General features: G+C 45.2%; 1 non-coding gene across 1 annotated transcript; it reads left to right on the top strand.

The window, feature by feature from the left end:
- Window positions 1–11734: 11734 nt before the first annotated feature.
- On the top strand, window positions 11735–11808 carry TRNAE-UUC (transfer RNA glutamic acid (anticodon UUC)). The gene has a single exon. It is a non-coding gene; the product is annotated as a tRNA-Glu (tRNA).
- Window positions 11809–20178: the final 8370 nt, after the last annotated feature.

Here is a 20178-nt window from a genome sequence, read left to right as displayed (position 1 = left end):
GTGGATTTGAACCTCCAGCTTTTCGGTTAATAGCCCAGTTTGCGAGTTAACTGTTTGCATCACCCAGGGACTCCACCAGAAGAGCCGTTGTTAGTTGTTGTCTAGTCAGTTCTGACTTATGACGACCCCATGTGTGCAAAGTAGAACTGTGCTACATGGGGTTTCCAAGGCATGACCTTTTGGAAGCAGATCACCAGGCTTATCTGCTGAGGTGCCTCTGGGTGGGTTCGAATTACTAACCTTTTGGTTAGTAGCCAAGTGCTTAACTATTCACGCCATCTAGGCCAGTTACTAATTCAGGAAAAATAAAAATGTCTGGGATTTGCCCAATCTGCCACTGTGTGACCTGGAGCAAATGTTATCCTTTCTCTGGGCCTCAGCATCTCTAGCGCTTAATGCCATGACCTCTAGAGACGTTCTAGATTCAAGTAGTTGGTGAAAAATTGCAAACACCCCTAAGGGTCTCCCTCAGCCCATCCCTCTTTGCTCCCCTGTCTGAAATAGCTAGTGACAAAAATGTCTTCTCTCGTGCGTAATTTGCATCCGTCCCTCGTACGAGGAAGCCCTAGGGCCAATGTTCTGTTTCCACAATTAATGTTATTATTGTTATTATCATTGTTAATATTAACTTAACTCAATGACAGATGAGGCCTGAGTATTTTATATGCACCTTGAATCCTCAAAATAACCTTATGGGATAGATACTAGGACCCCTTTCCTTCAACAGATGAGGAAACTAAGGCTCTGAGGAGTTGATCAAGGCTATTCTCAGGGCCAGGAGAAGAAGAAGCCACAGTTTGAAGGCAGGCACTGTGATGGCAGTCTCCCTGTTCTCTCTGTGACGCAGCCCGCCCTGCAGGTCAGCACCCAGAGCCACCCTTTGCAGGCCTGAGAAGGTTCTCACCTTGGCTGCCCAGCATGGAAACATTCTGAATCCAGACATCCAAGAGAAAGGCTACAAGAAAAAGGGAAGGAAAGAAAATGCAGAACGCTTTGTTCTTTGAGCCGTTCTCCATAAACACACTCCCTGCCAGGTACATGACTTAACTGCAGTGGTGACCCCAGCCTCCCGGCGGCTTCCTGCCCCTCTGGCAGCAGACGGGTCACAGGACACACAGACAGCCTGGGTTGCTATTCAAGCGCGTCCCTGAGAAGCAGCTCCTTGGAGCATCACTCCCACGAGGGAGGTGGAGGTGGAGGGCTGGAGTCAGCCTTGGACACAGCCTCGAGGCCCTGGGCCAGGAGAGCCCCTGTCAGCGCCTGCCGCCCGGTCTAGGATGCCGGATGCTGAGCCTGCTCCTGAACGCGCCCCTCCCTGCCCACCAAGCAGCCCCGCAGGCCACAGGAAGGGGCTACTAGGGGGTGGCCTAGCTGTGGGGCTTCTGTTCAGTGGGACTGAGCCTGGCCTCCAAGTCCTACTCACTGCCTCGCTTCATTCATTCACTCACTCATTCATTCATTCAATACTCGTTGAGTTCCTACAATGTGCCTGGCACTCTTCGCAGATCAGGGAGACAGCAGTGAACATAATAGACAGTGTCTCCTCTTGGAGCGTATAGTCTAGCAGGTGGAGAGCCATTAAACAATTAAATACTCAATTAGGTAGGCAATTGCAGCCAGGCTAAGTTTCAGAAGGGAGGACGGAAGCATATGATCGCGTATAATAGGGGCCCAGCCTTGTCAGACACTCAGTAGTGCTCTCTCTCCGTATTGCAAAGCAGATATTGGCAAGCACTTAGAGTCCCACTTTGGAAGACGGAACAAAAACTCGACCCGATGCTCATGGAATGGCGTGGTCAAGGGCTCAGACCTCAGGGCTGGACTTCCGCATTTGAAGCCAGCTCTGCTGCCGACTGTGGGTCCTCACACAAGTTACTGAAGCCTTTCCATTGGTAGAATGAGGATAAACAAAGTACCAGGGCAATGGGATGGATTAAATGAGATGTTGCATGCAAGGCACTCAGCACGTGTGTGGCCCAGAGCAACAAACAATTCGTGTCACCTCCTATGAAGTGTAGCTTTGTTGAGCAGCAGACGGGAACCACATGCCCCAGGGCCAGCCAACAAGAGTCTCGACTTGAACCCATGTCTTGGGACTCCTGTTGTTGCTGTTAAAAAAAAAAAAACTGTTGCTGTCAAGTCTATTCCGACTCGCAGCGACCCTGTAGTATGGTTGTTGTTGTTAGCTTCCATCAATCGACCCTGACTTATAGCAACAGTGCGTCAATAGAATGAAACATTGCCTGGTCCTGCACCATCTTCACCTTTGTTGGTATGCTCGAGTCCATTGTTGTAGCCACTTCCAACCTAGGGGGCTCATCTCCTAGAACTATATTGGACAACATTCTGTTGTGATCCATAGGGTTTTCGTTGACTAATTTTCAGACATAGATTGCCAGGCCTTTCTTCCTAGTCTGCCTTAGTCTGGAAGCTACACTGAAACCTGTCCACTATGGATGTCTCTGCTGGTATTTGAAATACTGGTGGCATAGCTTCCAGCATCACAGCAACATGCAAGCTGACACAAAACAACAAGCTCCAAGAACAGGTTCAGAACTCCTGTTGTTGTTGCTGTCATGAGCCATCAAGTCAACTCCAACTCATAGTGGCCCCATATGGCAGAACAGAACTGCCCCATAGGGTCTTCTAGGCTGCAATCTTTAAGAAAGCAGATCATAACGTTAGCAGCCCAGTGCTTAACCACTGAGCCACCAGGGTTTCTTTTGGGACTTCTAGTCCAGTGCTTTTTCCAAGCACAGATGAAACTTTGAGATGCAAAAGAGGAGCCTTCCTTCTTCTGTCTCCATCTCATCAGTCTCTGCTACAAACACCTCAGAAACCACAGTCAAGATTGAGTCCTGAGACCCTTGAACCTGGTGGCTGCACAGCCCTCTTCCTGGGCACCCTGGTTACTGGGAGGGGAGAGAGGAGCGAACACCCAACACACAGCCTCGACATGTGGGGAGCAGTAACTTCTCCTAATTATTTCCTGGCTCCCCGGCTTCATTAGCGACCCTGGTATTAATTCAGATCTCTGCATTTATCCCCATCTGTCCCGGATTCATCATCAAGACGCTGGTGAAGCTAATGTGCTGGGTTTTAGCTTGCACAAGTCCTTGCAGAGTTAAAGTTGCTGCTTGGAGAGGGGAATGGACCCCAACAATTTTGGGTTGAGAACCAAGAAGGAAAGCTCCCCTCCCAAACACACGTACAAACACACATACCACCCACAAACCCACCAAGCAGGCAAGTCACCACCCCACTGCAGATAACCTTCTGCCCTGGCCTTGGCATCAGAGAAATTCCTTTTAAATGACTCCACAGACTTCCCCACCCACTGAGTCCCCCTCTTTGGCTAACAGATGGGCTCGGCTAACCATTCCCAGCTTTCCGATAAAGCAGTGTCAGGCAGTGAGGCCCCCTCAGAAAGACATGCTTGGATAATAAATTCCAAGGCACCCCCACCATCTGCAAGCTGCCAATCATGGGGGCCCCCAGCACACCAGCGCTCCCTGCCTGCTGCTGCAAAGGAGTTAGGGTGGGACAAGGGTGGATGAGAATGCAGCCTGCCCCAAGCCACACTTGCCTGCCCCTGCTGCCCTGTCTGCTCCACCTGTGACCTGCCCCAGCAGCAAGGGCTGGGGGCTCTCCTTCAGGGTCCCCTATATCTAACTGCCCATATTGTGTGAGCCCCTGCATGCAGGCAGCACTGTGATTCAGGGTCATGATCATGGGCCTCAAAAGCAGACAGACACATCTGCTGCCACGTTTTGGCTCGGCTGTGCTTGCTGAGCCTCAGTTTTCTCATCTGCAAAATGGGAGTTAAAGATACTCTCTTCCTCCTAGATTTCATGTGAGAATTAAAAGAGTTAATGTAAGCAAAATTCATGGTACAATGCCCCACTTACCACCTTACTACCTCCGCTTACAGTCTAGGGGGCAAATGTAGTGACCCTACAAAGGCCCAGAGGTCTGAAGGCCTCCTAAGTTTACAGTCTGTTGGGAAGAGGCCAGGTTTTCCAGGTGATCCCTCCCCATAGTGATGGAGGCTCTTTGTACTATACTGCTTGAGCTCTTTCTGACTGCTAAGAAGGTTATCTTGGGTCAGGGATGTAGAATGAGCAGTATGTGTTTGCATTCAGGAGCCCTGGTAGGGCAGTGGTTAACCAAAAGTTCTGCAGTTCAAACTCACCAGCAGCTCTGCAGAAGAAAGATGTGGCAGTCTGCTTCCATAAAGTTTACAGCCTTGGAAACCCTATGGAGCAGTTCTACTCTGTCCTATATGGTTGCTTTGAGTTGGAATTCAACCTGAGAGCAGACAACAACAACCATGCCTCCCATCCTGAACCAAGGCAGACATCACTAATCGATCCCTGTTCTCTTGCTTTCTTCTCCATTGAACCCAGACAAGTCAGATTCTAGAAAGAATCCACTTGCTTGGAGCTAGCACCCACGTTGTAAAAAAAGTCTTCCCAGCATTAGATTAAGAGTCAACAAACTATGGCTAAGGTAAGGATAGGACCTGAGGGAACATTGGCGAATTAGATCTCAGAGCCCCTGGCTTCTCCTTCAGGACAATTGTCACAATTAGAATTTGTTGTTGTTGTCAGCCCCTGACTCTTGGCAACACCAAGCACAGTAGAAGGAAACATTACCTTATCATATACCATCTTCATGATTGGTTGTGGATCGGATCATTGTAATCCATAGAGTTTTCACTGGCCGATTTTCAATCTGTCTTAGCCTGGAAGCTCTGCTGAAATGTCTTCAACATCAAAGCAACACACAAGCCTCCACCAACAGACAGGTGGTGGCTGGGCATGAGGTGCACTGACCAGGAATTAAGCCTGGGTCTCCCACGTGGAAGGCGAGAATTCTACTACTGAACCACCAATGCCCCACAGTTAGAATACTGCGGGTTTTTGTGAGATTATGTGCTAAGTCTCTGTCTTGCCCTTTTCTCCTCTCCCACTTAGACTATAAATTCCATGAGGGCAATTATCACATCTTTTTTTGTTTGTTTACTGTCCTATCCCCAGTGCCTAGAACGGTGCCTGGCCCAGAGTGGATACTCGATCACAATTTCATAATGAAGGTTGGAGGGCGGACCTGGGGTGTAGACTGTGTTAGAGATGAAGAGAGAGGGGGGCATTTTGTAAGCCACACGGAAGAGTTTGAGCTTTGTCCTGAAGGCAGTGATGAAACTGTTGAAAGTTTGTTAATATAATAAAAAGTGTTAGATATTTTATACTTCGTAGATAAAATTAAAAGGAAGACAGAAGAACTGATGGGTTCAAACTGTAATGTTGGTGAAGAATACTTAATATATCCACTGTGGACTGCCAGAAAAACGAACAAGTCAGTCTTAGAAGAAATACAACCAGAATGATCCTTAGAAACTACAATGGTGAGACTTCATCTTGCTTACTTTGGACATGTCATCAGGAAACACCAATTGTTAGAAAAAGACACCATGTTGGTGAAGTCAAGGGTCAGCAAAAATGAGGGAAACTCTCAATGAGATGGATTAACAAAATAGCTACAGCAATGGACTCAAAAATACCAACTATTGTAAAGATGGCACAAGACCAGGTAACATTTTGTTCTCCTACACGCAAGGCTGCAATGAGGCGGAGCTGACTCAACGGGAAATAACAACAGATAAACACAAAAATGAGCCACCTGTGCTAAACCCATTGCTGCTGAAGCCATTCCAACTCATAGTGACCTTATTGGACAGAGTAGAACTGCCCCACAGGGTTTCTAAGGCTGTAATCTTTATGAAAACAGGCTGCCACATCTTTCTTCCTTGGAGCAGCTGGTGGGTTTGAACCACCGACATTTTGGTTAGCAGCCAAGCTCTTTAACCACTGTACCACTGGGCTAGTGCCCAATTATCTGTAACTCTGTTCTAAGAAGAGTTTTATTTTCAGTTCATGTGTAGGCTGGGGTCTCTGAGACCTTGAGTTGAAAGCACAGGAGCCAACAACATGGACTCGATTTTTTTCCCTCTTTTTTTTAAAAGTGATTTTGTTCTTGTTGTTGAGAATATACACAGCAAAACATACAGCCAATTCAACCATTTCTACATGTACAGTTCTGTGACATAGATTACATTCCTTGAGTTGTACGACCATTCACACCCTCCTTTTCTGAGTTGTTCCTCCCCCATTAACATAAACTCACTGCCCCCTAAGTCTCCTGGCTAATCCTTTGAGTTGCCATTGTCACTTTGATCCCATAGAGATAGTTCTTAAAAGAGCACAATGCTCAAGGTTCATCTTTTTACTAGTTAAGCAAAACAATTGTTTGGTTTTAAGAAGACTTCAGGGGATATTTTTGGTTTGAGTTTTAAAAATTATCCCACAGCAGTAGTTTCAAGGGTTCAGCCAGGCCCCAGGGCCCCAGAAAGTCTGGAATCCATAAGAATTTGAAATTCTGTTCTACACTTTCCCCCTTTTGATCAGGATTCTGCCATGAAATCTTCGATCAAAATGTTCAGCAATGGTACTATGGACTTGACTGTTGATGGATGAGTTTGCATCCCTGGAGTGTCAATACATAGCATGCAATTTGTTCTTCATCTGTAGGGTCCCCTTCATTGCTCTTCTTTCAGTTGAGGGGAAATTGTTTTTTTTTATACCCTGAGGTTTTTAGACCCCCAGAGTTTCCAAGGAAGTCAGCAGAGAGCCAAAGCAAAAGATGCCACTTTCTCTGCGAGTGATGCCTGCATGACTGATCCCCTTGGAACCTCAGTTTCTTTCCCTGTAAAGTGGGGATAATAATGATTATTCCCCCCCGCCCCCGCCCAGAGTAGTTGTGAAGAGCAGGGCACCTAACACATGCTAAACACTCATTATCAACAGTTGCACTGACGATGACAGCAGTGGTGGTTCAGCGGTAGAATCCTAGCCTTTTGTGCAGGAGTCCTGGGTTCAATTCCTGGCCAAGGCACCTCGTGCTCAGCCACCACCCATATGCCAGTGGGGGCTTTTGTGTTGTCGTGATGCTGAACAGTTTTCAGCAGAGCTTCCACAGTAAGACAGACTTGGAAGAAAGATCTGGCAAACTACTTCCAAAAATCAGTCAGTGAAAGCCTTATGGATCAAAATGATCAGATCCTGTTGTGCATGGGGTCACCATGAGTCGGGGCTGACTCAGTGGCAGCTGACAGCAACACATGATGACGTTGATGATGATGATAAGATATTGGAGTTAGCAGATGCCCAGCTTTGGAAGGTAGGAGGAAAACTGAGCCCATAGTTTGGGGTGACTATCCTGAGGTCATTCAGGGCATCACTAGCAGAAATGAAATCCCAGGGAGGGTCTCCAGAGCCAATTCTAGAGCTCTTTTCTTCTGGACTGTAATTCCCAAACTGTTCCATGGTACCCTGGGGTGCCTTGGCAGACTCACAGAAACACCGAGAGATATGTTAAACTGTCAGGGTAAATGCAGCGATACTTGGCATCTGTCGGACACCATGTGAGCCACCAGTTACAACATTAAATCACACTACATTCCTTCTGATGACGTCATATCTTTGTGAAGCTGGGTTTTCGGCGGTTGCTCTGATAAAAAAGCAAGGACTCTGCCAAAATCAACATGGAACTGTAAATGAGCATTGTGGAGTCTAATCTGACTCGAGGTCTGAGAAGCTGTGTGGAGCCCAACAGGCACACACGTTTCAATAGGAAGTAATTGTGGTTATTGAAGAATGAAATAAGAACATTATTTTTCCATCACACTATGTGTATTATTTTTTCGAATGGCTACGAGGTTGTTGGGAGTAAATACATATTGAGCTGTTTGCACCTGAATGTCTAATAAACAAGACTGTTAGGGATTTCTTTTGGTGGAACAGTTTCTGAGACACTAAGGGTACCACAAACTGAGACAGTTTGAGAACCGCTGCTCCATACTGTGAGCCTCCCTGCTTGCAGAGAAGGAAGAGGCAGCTCTGAGCCTTAAGCCAGGACTGAGGCTGAGGCCTGAGAGAGAGAGAGAGACAGACAGAGAGAGACAGAGGTTAAGGCCTTGCAAACAAGACAAAGCAAGTACAGGGAACCTGATCTCTGAGAAGCCAGCTGTGTGGGTACATCGGAAACTATGTCTTCCCAGTTCCCCAGCAAGAGAGGCTGCTCATTCATTCGGCTGACACTTGCTCAGTGTTTGCTCTGCGTGAGACACTATGCTGGCATAGTGACAAATGAGGCACTGTTTCTGTGGTCAAAGGTAGGACGGGAGGAAAGAAGATGGCCCTATTCTTCTAATAAGACTCTAAGAAACAGGCTCAGAGAGGTTAAGTAAATTACCCAGAATCACACAGCATGAAAGAAGTTAGATCATGATTCATCCCCAAGACAATGTCCTGTACCACCCTGCTTGGGCACACGTGGTCTAATCTGAGACCTTAAACACTTGGAGGTAGAATTTTACATCATTTTTTTTTTTTATAAAAGGTATGGACAGATAAATGTATAGGTCAATGGAATAGAATTGGAAGTCTAGAAATAAACCTGTAAAAACCTGTATACCAATGGACAATTGATATTTGACAAGGGTGCTGCAAAAATCCAATGGTGAAAGAATAGTTTCTTCAATAAGTGGTGCTGGGACAACTGGATTTCCACGTGCAGAAGAATGAAGTTGGACCCATACCTCACACCATATACAAAAATGAACTCAAAATGTACCATAGGCCTAAATGTAAAATTTGAAACTAGGAAACTATCAGGATCAAACATAGGAGTAAATCTTCATGGCCTTAGGTTAGACAATGACCTTGGGTTAAAGATGATACCAAAAGTTCGAGAGACCAAAGTGGGGAGGGGATAGATAAACTGGACTTCAACAAGTGTGCTGCAAACAATCCCACCAAGAAAGTGAAAATGGCGGAAAATATTTGAAAATCATGTATCTGATAAAAGATTCATATCTAGGATATATAAAGAACTCTTGTGACTCAATAATAAAAAAAAACTCGTTAAAAAATGAGAGCGGACTTGAATAGGCATTTCCCAAAAAAAAAAAAAAAAAGATATTTAAATGGCCATTAAGTCATTAAGGAGATGCAACTCAAATTCACAATAAGTTATCACTCACACCCACTAAGATGACTGTAGTCCAAAAAAAAACAGATGATAACAAGTGTTGAGGAGGATGTGGAAAAGTTGGAACACTTATTGTTGCTGGAGGGAATATAAAATTGGAAAACAGTTTGGCAGTTTCTCAGAATGTTAAACATAGAGCTACTATATGACCGAGCAATTCCACTCCTAGGTGTATACCCAAGATAAATGAAAACATATATCCACAAAAAAACTTGAACAGGAATGAGCCTGTATGCTCACGGACAATTGATTTTTGATGAGGGTGCCACAACCATTCAATGGGGAAAGAGTAGTTTCTTCAATAAGTGGTGCTGGGACCACAGGAATTCCACATGCAAAAGAATGAGTTTGGACCCCTACCTCACACCATATAAAACATACCATTAATCTAAATATATATAAAAGCTAAAACTATGCAACTATTAGAATAAAACATGGGGGAAATCTTCAAGGCATTATTTATAATAGCCAAAAAGTAGAAACAACCCAAATGTCCCTCAACTGGATAAATGGATAAATAAAATGTGGTATATCCATACAATGGAATATGATTCAGCAATAAAATGTAATCAAGAAGTGATACGTGCTACAACGTGGATGTACTTTGAAAATATTACGCTTAAGTGAAAGAAGCCAGTCACAAAAGGCCACATGTTGTATGATTCCATTTACGTAAAACGTCTGGAATAGGCAAATCTAGGGATAGAGAGTTGCCAGGGGCTGGGACAAATGGGAAGTGATTGCTAATGAGTACGGGGTTACTTTTTGCTGTAGTAAAATGTTCTACAATTAGATTTTGGTGATGGTCACACAACTCTGTGAATATATCAAGACCACTGATGTATACTTTAAGCAGGTTAATTATATGGCATGCTAATTATATCTCAATAAAGCTACTGAAAAATAAAAAGCATGTGTTGAAACAACTAGGCATAAAATTGTGGAGGACACAGGGTCAGAGAGGAGCCTGAAGCTTTCTGAGGGTAAGGGAGAGTTCTCTGGAAGCTTTGCAGCAAGAGAATCACAAGGTCAGAGACCAGTGAGCTGGCTCCTGCAGACACCTGGGGCAGGTGATCAGACCTATTTAGGGTGGTGTAGGGGGATGTGGAGCAGAGAGGGGCATAGGGAGCAGGTGACAGATTTAGCAGGTATAACTGAGAGGACTTGTTAATGGAGTAAGCAGAGGTGAGTTGGAGAAGAGGGGCTGGCACACAGTAGATCCTCAGTAAATAAGGGCTTCAGGCCAGTTCCTTCAGGGCTGAACCTCTGCTGAGAATTTGCATTTCTAACAAGTTCCCAGGCAATGCTAATGCTGCTGGTTAGGGACCAATTCTGAGAACAACTAACAGAGCAGCAGTTTTCAAAATTTATTATACATAAGAGTCGCCTGGGGAACTTGTTAAAATATAGATTCTGATTCAGTATATCTGGGGTGGAAATGCAAATTCTCGGCAGGAGTTCAAACCAGAACAAACTGATTCTATGCCCTGCAGTAAATACATGCAGAACAAGTAAATGGATGAATGCAGATACTTGTAGATCTCACTCTTGTTCCCAGGTCTTGATTCAGCTCCTGAAACGTTCCTAAAATGGTGGGTTTAGGGACCAGATTCCACCAGCTTTCCCCAATCTTGCTCTCCACACCTGCTTCTACTGGAGAAAGAATAAGGAAACTAACATTTATTGAGGCCGACTCTGGGTGGTACACTCTGATGAAGAACTATTGCATCTTATTTCCCATCACTTTACCTAGCCCTGGACCAGGCATGCATTAGGTGTTTAGTAAGTATGGGTTACATAATGAATGAGTCAAGCAGCATGTCATGTTGAATGCTCTTAACAATGATATAAAGTTAATGCTATTGCCATCCTTTTGCTAGTGAGGAAACTGAGACACAAAGAAACTAAGTGACCTCCCCAAGAGCCCAAAAGTGGCAGCTACTAGAAGGCAGAATTTATAAGTCATGTTTACTAGGCACTATGTTCTTGGCAGGTCCTTGAACCTCACAGACCTTGTCCATTCATTCATACATTTAATTTGATAATATTTATTGGGCTCTATAGAAGATGCTTTTGGTGCCCTGGCCCTAGATCCTTGACTGTACGTTTTTAGGGCGTCTCAGCCCAACTTCCAACTGCCAACAACTGTGTCTCTTTGCCTGAATGTTTCTCTGGGTAGTGGATTTTTCTCTGCCCATGTACATGGCCGAATGTAGCTGCCTGGGAATTGAGGCCACCACCCCCGGGGCAACCTTCAATTAATACCACAGGAGCTGGTGTATAAAAATCCCTCATTTTTTGAGCTGGGTAAGTTCAGTGTGTGTTCCCACAAGTCCCCAGCGGGATTAAGTACCGGTGGCGTGCAGTGCTAACTTGCCTGATGGCATACCCCATATTAGCATCCTTTCCAACCCTGTCCCACTTCCCCACTTCCCTAGAGGTGCTTCCTGGGATTGCCCCCACACATTGCAGTCCTTGTCTCCCATTCTGCTTCTAGGGTAGCCAATACTCAGACAGCACCCCCTCTATGCCAGGAACTGAGGATGTGTCGGTGAGCAGGATGGTGAGCTCTGAGGTCCATGGGGCTGTCAGACAACTATAGCACTCTATATGGTATGTATGAGGCATTGTGGTTCAGTGGTAGAATTCTTGCCTTTCATGCAGGAGACCCAGGTTCAATTCCTGGCCAATGTACCTCCTGCACAGTCACCAGCTGTCTGTCAGTGGAGATTTGAGTGTTGCTGTGATGCTGAACAGCTTTCAGTGGAGCCTCCAGACTAAGACAGACTAGGAAGAAAGGCTGGAGATCTACTTCCGAAAATCAGTCAATGAAAGCCCTATGGATCACAGCAGAATGTTGTCCGATATAGTGCTGGAAGAGGAGCAGCTGGTCATGGGGATGGTGCAGGATCGGGAAGTGTTTTGTTCCATCGTGCATGGAGTCAACTCAATGACAGCTAGCAACAACAATATGGTGTGTAGACATGCCTTGGAACCAGTATCGTCCTCTCTTCCCTTCTCCAAGCACAGTGGCCTTAACCTGACTAATCACACTGTGGCAGCCCCATCTCTGGCTTCGTCAACGGGACCAGGACAGGGCTATGGTCGCCATGTGTGATAGGAGCTGATGCAGAAACCAGGCCACACCCAGAATCCAACTGGAGGGAGTAGAGATGGGAGGCTTTCTCCTGTCCCACCACCCAGCAAAACCCTCCTGCTCCCCATGCCCCAGCTCCAGGCTAGAGCAATTAAGTCATTTACTGGCAGGACCTGGAGGTGGCAGTAACATATAAACACAAACATGAACAGTTTGATATGGTAATTATGAATTCTGTCTATATTTTTTTATCAGTGCAACCCAGACCGAAGATTATTTTCCGCTTGATGTATTTCTAATTTTGACCCATCCTCCCCTTTCCCCCACCCAACTTCGGAAGGATTAAGATGAGGCTACGGGTAATAATTTGGGATATGACAGAACCCAAGCCTCTATTTTCAGGTCTTATAACACACAGACGATACTTAAGTTGATTTGCTGCTGACGCTCCAACCTTTGTTAGGTTAAATATCCAAAAGATTGTTGCTGTTGTTGGGTGTCATGGAGTTGTTTTCGACTCATAGCGACCCCGTGTGACAGAGTAGAACTTCCCCCTAGGGTTTTCTTGGCTGTCATCTTTACTGGAGCAGATCGCCAGGTATTTCTCCTGTCTGTCAGTTTGTTGTATGGTGGTAGCTTATGTGTTGCTGTGATGCTGGAAGCTATGCCACCTGTATTTCAAATACCAGCAGGATCACCCATGGTGGGCAGGTTCCAATGGAGCTTCTAGGCTAGGAAGAAAGGCCTGGCAATCTACTTCTGAAAATTAGCCCAAACCCTGTACATCACAACAGAACATTGTCCAACTAGCTTGCTTTGGACACATCATTAGGGGAGAGCAATTGCTAGAGGAGGGCATCATTCTTGGTGAAGTAGAGGGCCTACAAAGGTGAGGGAGAACCTCGGTGAGATGGGTTGACACAACAGCCACAATACCGGACCGGAAAGTGCTGGCCATCATGGGGACAATGCAGGACCAGGCAACGTTTCGTTTCATTGTGCACAAGGTCACCATGAGTCTGAGGTGACTCCACAGCAGCCGGCTGTGGACCTCTCTCTCTCTCTCTCTATTTCTTCCTTTTTTTCATTCTGTTGTTCTATCTTTCTAAATTTATTTACTTCAGAATGTGTCTCTTCTCAAGACTGTGTTGGCATCTCCTGTCTGGAGGGGGGATGGGAGGATAGAGAGAGTTGGAAGCTGGCAAAATTGTCACGAAAGGAGAGACTGGAAGGGCTGACTCATTAGGGGGAGAGCAGGTGGGAGGACGGAGTAAGGCGTATGTAAACTTATATGTGACAGACTGACTTGATCTGCAAACATTCACTTGAAGCTCAATAAAAGTTAATAAAAAAAAAAAAGAATGTGTCTCTTGCCTGTCTCCTCTCGCTGGAATGTAAGCTCCGCAAGGGCAGGGATTTTGTCTGGTTTTTACTACCCCATCCCCAGGACCTCACATAGGATGTGGCACATAGTAGGTGCTCAATAAACAATTACCAAGCGTATAAATAAACAACGTCTCTCATCCTTCCTTGAAAAGCTTTCTTGAGAGGCTTCTAGGCTTCTTTGTCCCTGTAACTACAATTATATATTTATGAGGTAATCAGCAGTGGAAAAGTTCCCCGTAATAGTAACTGGAGCTTAACATACAAATAAACTGAACACCATTAAGGACATTTTGTGGCCACTGGGGTGGATCAAGTGAGCTAATCGCCCAGCTCACAGCAATTAAGTCAATTAACCATTTAGACATATGCTGAGCCATTTCCCGCCTTGAGTTTCCTGGAGCATCTGTGAGGTTTGTGCAACTTATTTATGGCATAAGCTTCTGGTCCTCGTTACTAACTGGGGTGACTGGGGAAGCAAGAGAGGTGGCTGGTGAAGTCAGACAAAAAAACAGAAAACTAGCTCTACAGCAAGAATGCAAACTGCTGGATGTTTCGCTCCGTGGGCGTTTTTCTCTCCCTGGTGTTCTGTGCGGAGAAGGGACAGACAGGACATGCAGCTATTTCTTGCCTTGATTTATTCATTTGAGACGTTTGGGGCTGTTTTAACACCTGCAAGAGTCATTAAGGGAAGAGAGAAGTGAGCAGGGTTAGTGTCTTTGGATACAGACTCCACCAGTCCTGGGTTTGAATCCTGACTCTACCACTCAGTTTTTGTTGAGTACTGTTGAGTAGATGTCAATTTATAGTGATCCCATGTGAGAGTAGAACTGCCCCCAGAGGGTTTTCTTGGCTGTAATCTTTACAGAGGCAGATCACCAGGTCTTCTTCCCAAGGAGCCACTAGGTGGGTTCGAACTGCCAACCTTTTGGTTAGTAGCCGACTGCTTAACCATTTGCACTGGGAAATAAGGAGTTATGGGTAGTCTGCCCCACTGGCTTGTGTGAAGACGAAATGAGGTGAACCATGTAAAATCCTTTAAAGAAGTGCCCAGCTCATGGGAAGAGCTGAATAAATGGCAGTGATTATTGTTATCATTATTCAGTTAAGCACTCAGCTGTTAATCGATAGGCTGGGGGTTCGAATCCACCCAGTGGCTCTGTGGAAGAAAGACCTGGTGATCTGCTTCTCTAAAGATTACAGCTTAGAAAATCCTAGGGAGTGGTTCTACTCTGTCACATGGGGTCGCTATGAGGCAAAATGGACTTGACAGCACCCAACAACAACAACGGCAAAGGGACAAAGGGAGGGAGGGAGGTAGAGAGAGCATAAATACTGGAGTCAGACACACTAGGTTGCAATCGTGGCTCTTCTGGGCATTTCATTGCCTTAGGCAGCTAGCTTTACCTGTCTGAGCCTCAGTTTACTCATCTTAGAAATGGGGCTAATAATACTAGGAAAGGTCTTAAGATGGAGCAGGCCCAACACTTGAAAATCCCTGGCCTGTGGCCCCCTCACCCCTAGCATTTGCAGATGGAATGGAAGGGACTTGCCCCAGGTCACCCAGTTACAGGGATGGGACCTAGGTCTCTAATTCCGGTTTCAGGGCTGCTTCCACTGTCTTGCTGATGCACTTAACAATCATGTTAAAGATATTACCAAAAAAAAAAAAAAAAACCCCTCCTTTCAACAAGAAAATGCTTCTGGAGATAGTTAGCATGTATTGATTAGATGTTTTCTATTTTCCCAAGCCCAGCAAAAAAAGCTTTCACAGATATTATACAATTTAAATCATACAAAGAAACTCTGTGAGGTGCACTGTATTTTATGGACAAGGAAAGGGCTCAGAAAGGGCAGGTAACTTGCCCCAGGCAACAGAGCCAGGAAGTGGTATAGTTAGGTTGCGAACCTGGCTCTGGCTGAGTTCAGTGCTCTTACCTGATGTCCTCTTCTGCCCGTGGTGTGTTCTCTGCCATTTTCTCCACATGCTACTCCATTTTGCAAGGAAATGCAGTATCCCAATTTCAAGTTGAATCAATGGCTTTTGGAGAGGGGCCGTTACCACCCTCCCTCAGCCCCAGCTGTCACCTCCCACCTCATTTCCATCCCCACAGGTTCCCAGGAGGTAGTGATCCTTGGCTGAAGATGAGAACAGTCAGGTGGATAGGGCTCCTGAGACAGAAAGCGAAGCTCAACATCAGAGAAAGCCCTGAACACAGAGCATGCCGGGGGCCATGCTGGGCCTGCCAACATTCCAGCCTTCAGGCTCTGCACAGCCACATCCCTGCGTGGGATTTTGGAAGGTACTAGAAACAGACATCCCTGAACCTGTGGCAAAAGCAGCAGGGTTGCCTGAGACTGTTTCTTTCTGGCAACACTCAACACCAGCCGTTGCCAGGAAGGGGAATGAGTAAATCCCCCACCGAGAGCCTTGCTCACGTTCCAGCAAGGGCTGAGGCTCTGGGAGTTGGCTACTGGTTCACTTTGACGACAGGTAGTGGAAAGGATATTTTCCCTCTTCTTTCTAGACAGTGCTTTACAGTTTGCAAAAGTTCTTATTGGGACACAATAGAATTTATTCAGCATGGTCGTAATAATTTTTTATATGTGTATCTATCTATCTCCATTACCCATCTGTCAGTTTGTCATACTGTGGTGACTTTCATGTTGCTGTGATATTGGAAGCTGTGCCACCGGTATTTCAAATACCAGAAGGGCCACCCATGGTGGGCAGGTTTCAGAGGAGCTTTCAGACTAAGACAGACTAGAAGGAAAAGCCTGGTGATCTACTTCTGAAAATTAGCCAATGAAAACCTTACGGAACATAACAGAACATTGTTCGACTGGCTTGCTTTGGTTGGACATGTCATTGGGAGGGATCTATCCCTGGAGGAGAATATCATGTTTGATGAAGCGGAGGGCCAGTGAAGGTTAGGGAGATCCCTGGTGAGCTGGATTGGTCCAGTAGCTGAAACAATGGGGTCGAACATGATGGCGATTGTGAGGATGATGCAGGGCCGGGCAGCATTTCGTTCTATTGCTCATCGAGTCGCCAGGAGCTGGGGGCCAGCTCAGCGGCAGCTAATAACAACAAAGAGCCATGAGACGTAACAGGGGAGAGTTGTGGGGGCCAGGCTGAGGGGCTGAGTATCGTCTCAAGGGCCCTGAGAGTCCGTGAAGTGTGTTAGGCAAGGCTGCACTTAGAAATAAGCATGGCTGACCAATGATGGGGACCAGCCTGAGAGGGGAGACATAGAAGGCACAGAAGCTAATTCCAGTGCAACGAAAATCTCCCAGTTCAACAACGCAGAAGTCCACAGAGTAAAAACAGAACGCTCCCCTAAACCACCCTCCGTTTGAGGCCTTTTTATGTACATAAATTAGACCATGATATATATGTTTTCTAGAAATTACTTTTCTCTTTTACTTTAACATGGGCATGTGCCCATAATACTGCATGTGTACAATGGTCTTGTTCTTTTTAATGGCTGCATAGTATTCTCTTGTATGGATATATGAGGTTAAAATTGACTTACCAATAGGGTCATTTTGATTTATCTAGCCATTCCCTTCCTGATGGGTAATTAAGTTGTTTCCAATTTTCTGCGTGCCACGGTTAACAATGTTGCAGTGGAACTTCTTGGAAATATATCTCTAAGCTCACGTGCAGGTATTGCTCTGATACAGATTTCTGAAAATGGAATTGCTGGGTCAAAGGGCAGACATATTTAAAAATTTGATGGGTACTGTTGACGTGTTCTCTAAGAAAAAAGTCACCCATTTAGACCCTTCCTGAGTGGATACTGGTATAGGGAAAGGGCACTGAAACAATACCTTTTAATACTTGCTCCAAAGCTATTGTTTTTGTTGGGTACCTTTGAACTGATTCTGACTCATAGCAACGCTATAGGACAGCGTAGAACTGCCCCATAAGGTTTCTAAGGCCATAATCTTCATGGAGGAGCCCTGGTGGCACAGTGGTTGAGCTCTCAGCTGCTAACCTAGAGGTTGATGGTTGCAACCACTGTATGGGAAAAGGATGTGTCAGCCTGCTTCCCTAAAGATTTACAGCCTTGGAAATCCTATGGGGCAGTTCTACTACATCCTATAGGGTTGCTGTGAGTTGGAATCAACTTCACGTCAATGGGTTTAATCTTTACGGAAGTAGATCGCTACATTTTTCTCCTGCAGAGTGGCTGGTAGGTTCAAGCCAGTGGCATCACTAGGGTTGGTGTCACCCTCCCTCCACCATGGATCTCCTCCCGGACCAGACCATACAGAAACCTTAGTAATGTTTTACTTATTTATTTATTTAAATAATTTTTATTGTGCTTTAAGTGAAAGTTTACAAATCAAGTCAGTCTCTCACACAAAAACCCATATACACCTTGCTACACACTCCCAATTACTCTCCCCCTAATGAGACAGCCTGCTCTCTCCCTCCACTCTCTCTTTTCGTGTCCATTTCGCCAGCTTCTAACCCCCTCCACCCTCTCATCTCCCCTCCAGGCAGGAGATGTCAACATAGTCTCAAGTGTCCACCTGATCCGAGAAGCTCACTCCTCACCAGCATCTCTCTCCAACCCATTGTCCAGTCCAATCCATGTCTGAAGACTTGGCTTCGGGAATGGTTCCTGTTCCGGGCCAACAGAAGGTCTGGGGTCCATGACCACTGGGGTCTTTCTAGTCACAGTCAGACCATTAATTCTGGTCTTATGAGAATTTGGGGTCTGCATCCCACTGCTCTCCTGCTCCCTCAGGGCCTCTCTGTTGTGTTCCCTGTCAGGGCAGTCATTGGTTGTAGCCGGGCACCATCTAGTTCTTCTGGTCTCAGGATGATGTAGTCTCTGCTTCATGTGGGCCTTTCTGTCTCTTGGCCTCGTAATTGCCTTGTGTCCTTGATGTTCTTCATTCTCCTTTGATCCAGGTGGGTTGAGACCAGTTGATGCATCTTAGATGGCTACTTGCTAGCGTTTAAGACCCCAGAAGCTACTCTTCAAAGTGGGATGCAGAATGTTTTCTTAATAGATTTTATTATGCCAATTGACTTAGATGTCCCCTGAAACCATGGTCCTCAGGCCCCTGCCCCTGCTACGCTGGCCTTCGAAGCATTCAGTTTATTCAGGGAACTTCTTTGCTTTTGGTTAAGTCCAATTGTGCTGACCTCCCCTGTATTGTGTGCTGTCTTTCCCTTCACATAAAGTAGTTCTTATCTACTATCTAATTAGTGAATGCCCCCTCCCGCCCTCCCTCCCTCCCTCCCTCCCTCCCCCTTCTCCTAACCACAAAAGAATGTTTTCTTCTCAGTTTAAACTATTTCTCAAGTTCTTATAATAGTGGTCTTATGCAATATCTGTCCTTTTGCAACTGACTAATTTCACTCAGCATAATGTCTTCCAGGTTCCTCCATGTTATGAAATGTTTCACAGATTCTTCACTGTTCTTTATCGATGCATAGTATTCCATTGTGTGAATATACCATAATTTATTTATCCATTCATCCATTGGTGGGCACCTTGGTTGCTTCCATCTTTTTGCTATTGTAAACAGTGCTGCAATAAACATGGGTGTGCATGTATCTGTCTGTGTAAAGGCTCTTATTTCTCTAGGATGTATTCCAAGGAGTGGGATTGCTGGATCGTATGGTAGTTCTATTTCTAGCTTTTAAAGGAAGGGCCAAATCGATTTCCAAAGTGGTTGTACCATTTGACATTCCCACCAGCAGTGTAGAAGTGTTCCACTCTCCACAGCCTCTCCAACATTTATTATTTTGTGTTTTTTGGATTAATGCCAGCCTTGTTGGTGTGAGATGAAATCTCATTGTAGTTTTGATCTGCATTTCCCTAATGGCTAATGATCATGAACATTTCCTCATATATCTGTTAGCTACCTGAATGTCTTCTTTAGTGAAGTGTCTATTCATACCTTTTGCCCATTTTTTAACTGGGTTATTTGTCTTTTTGCAGTTGAGTTTTTTTGCAGTATCATGTTGATTTTAGAGATCAGGCACTGATCAGAAACGTCATAGCTAAAAACTTTTTCCCAGTCTGTAGGTAGTCTTTTTACTCTTTTGGTGAAGTCTTTGGATGAGCATAGGTGTTTGATTTTTAGGAGCTCCCAGTTATCTAGTTTTTCTTCTACATTTTTTATAATGTTTTGTATAATGTTTATGCAATGTATTAGGGCTCCTAACGTTGTCCCTATTTTTTCTTCCATGATCTTTATTGTTTTAGGTTTTATATTTCAGTCTTGGATCCATTTTGAGTCAGTTTTTGTGCATGGAGTGAATTATGGGTCTTGTTTCATTTTTTTGCAGATGGATATCCAGTTATGCCAGCACCATTTGTTAAAAAGACTGTCTTTTCCCCATTTAACTGTTTTGGGGCCTTTGTCAAATATCAACTGCTCATATGCGGATGGATTTATGTCTGGAATCTCAATTCTGTTCCATTGGTCCATGTGTCTGTTGTTGTACCAGTACCAGGCAGTTATGACTACTGTGGCGGTATAATAGGTTCTAAAATCAGGTAAAGTAAGGCCTCCCACGTTGTTCTTCTTTTTCGGTAATGCCTTATTTATCCAGGGCC

This window comes from Loxodonta africana, chromosome 19 (assembly GCF_030014295.1).
Source record: "Loxodonta africana isolate mLoxAfr1 chromosome 19, mLoxAfr1.hap2, whole genome shotgun sequence".
In the NCBI taxonomy this organism is placed as follows: domain Eukaryota; kingdom Metazoa; phylum Chordata; class Mammalia; order Proboscidea; family Elephantidae; genus Loxodonta; species Loxodonta africana.
The sequence above is the reverse complement of the archived record's forward strand: the minus strand, read 5'-3'. Positions and strand labels throughout refer to the sequence as shown.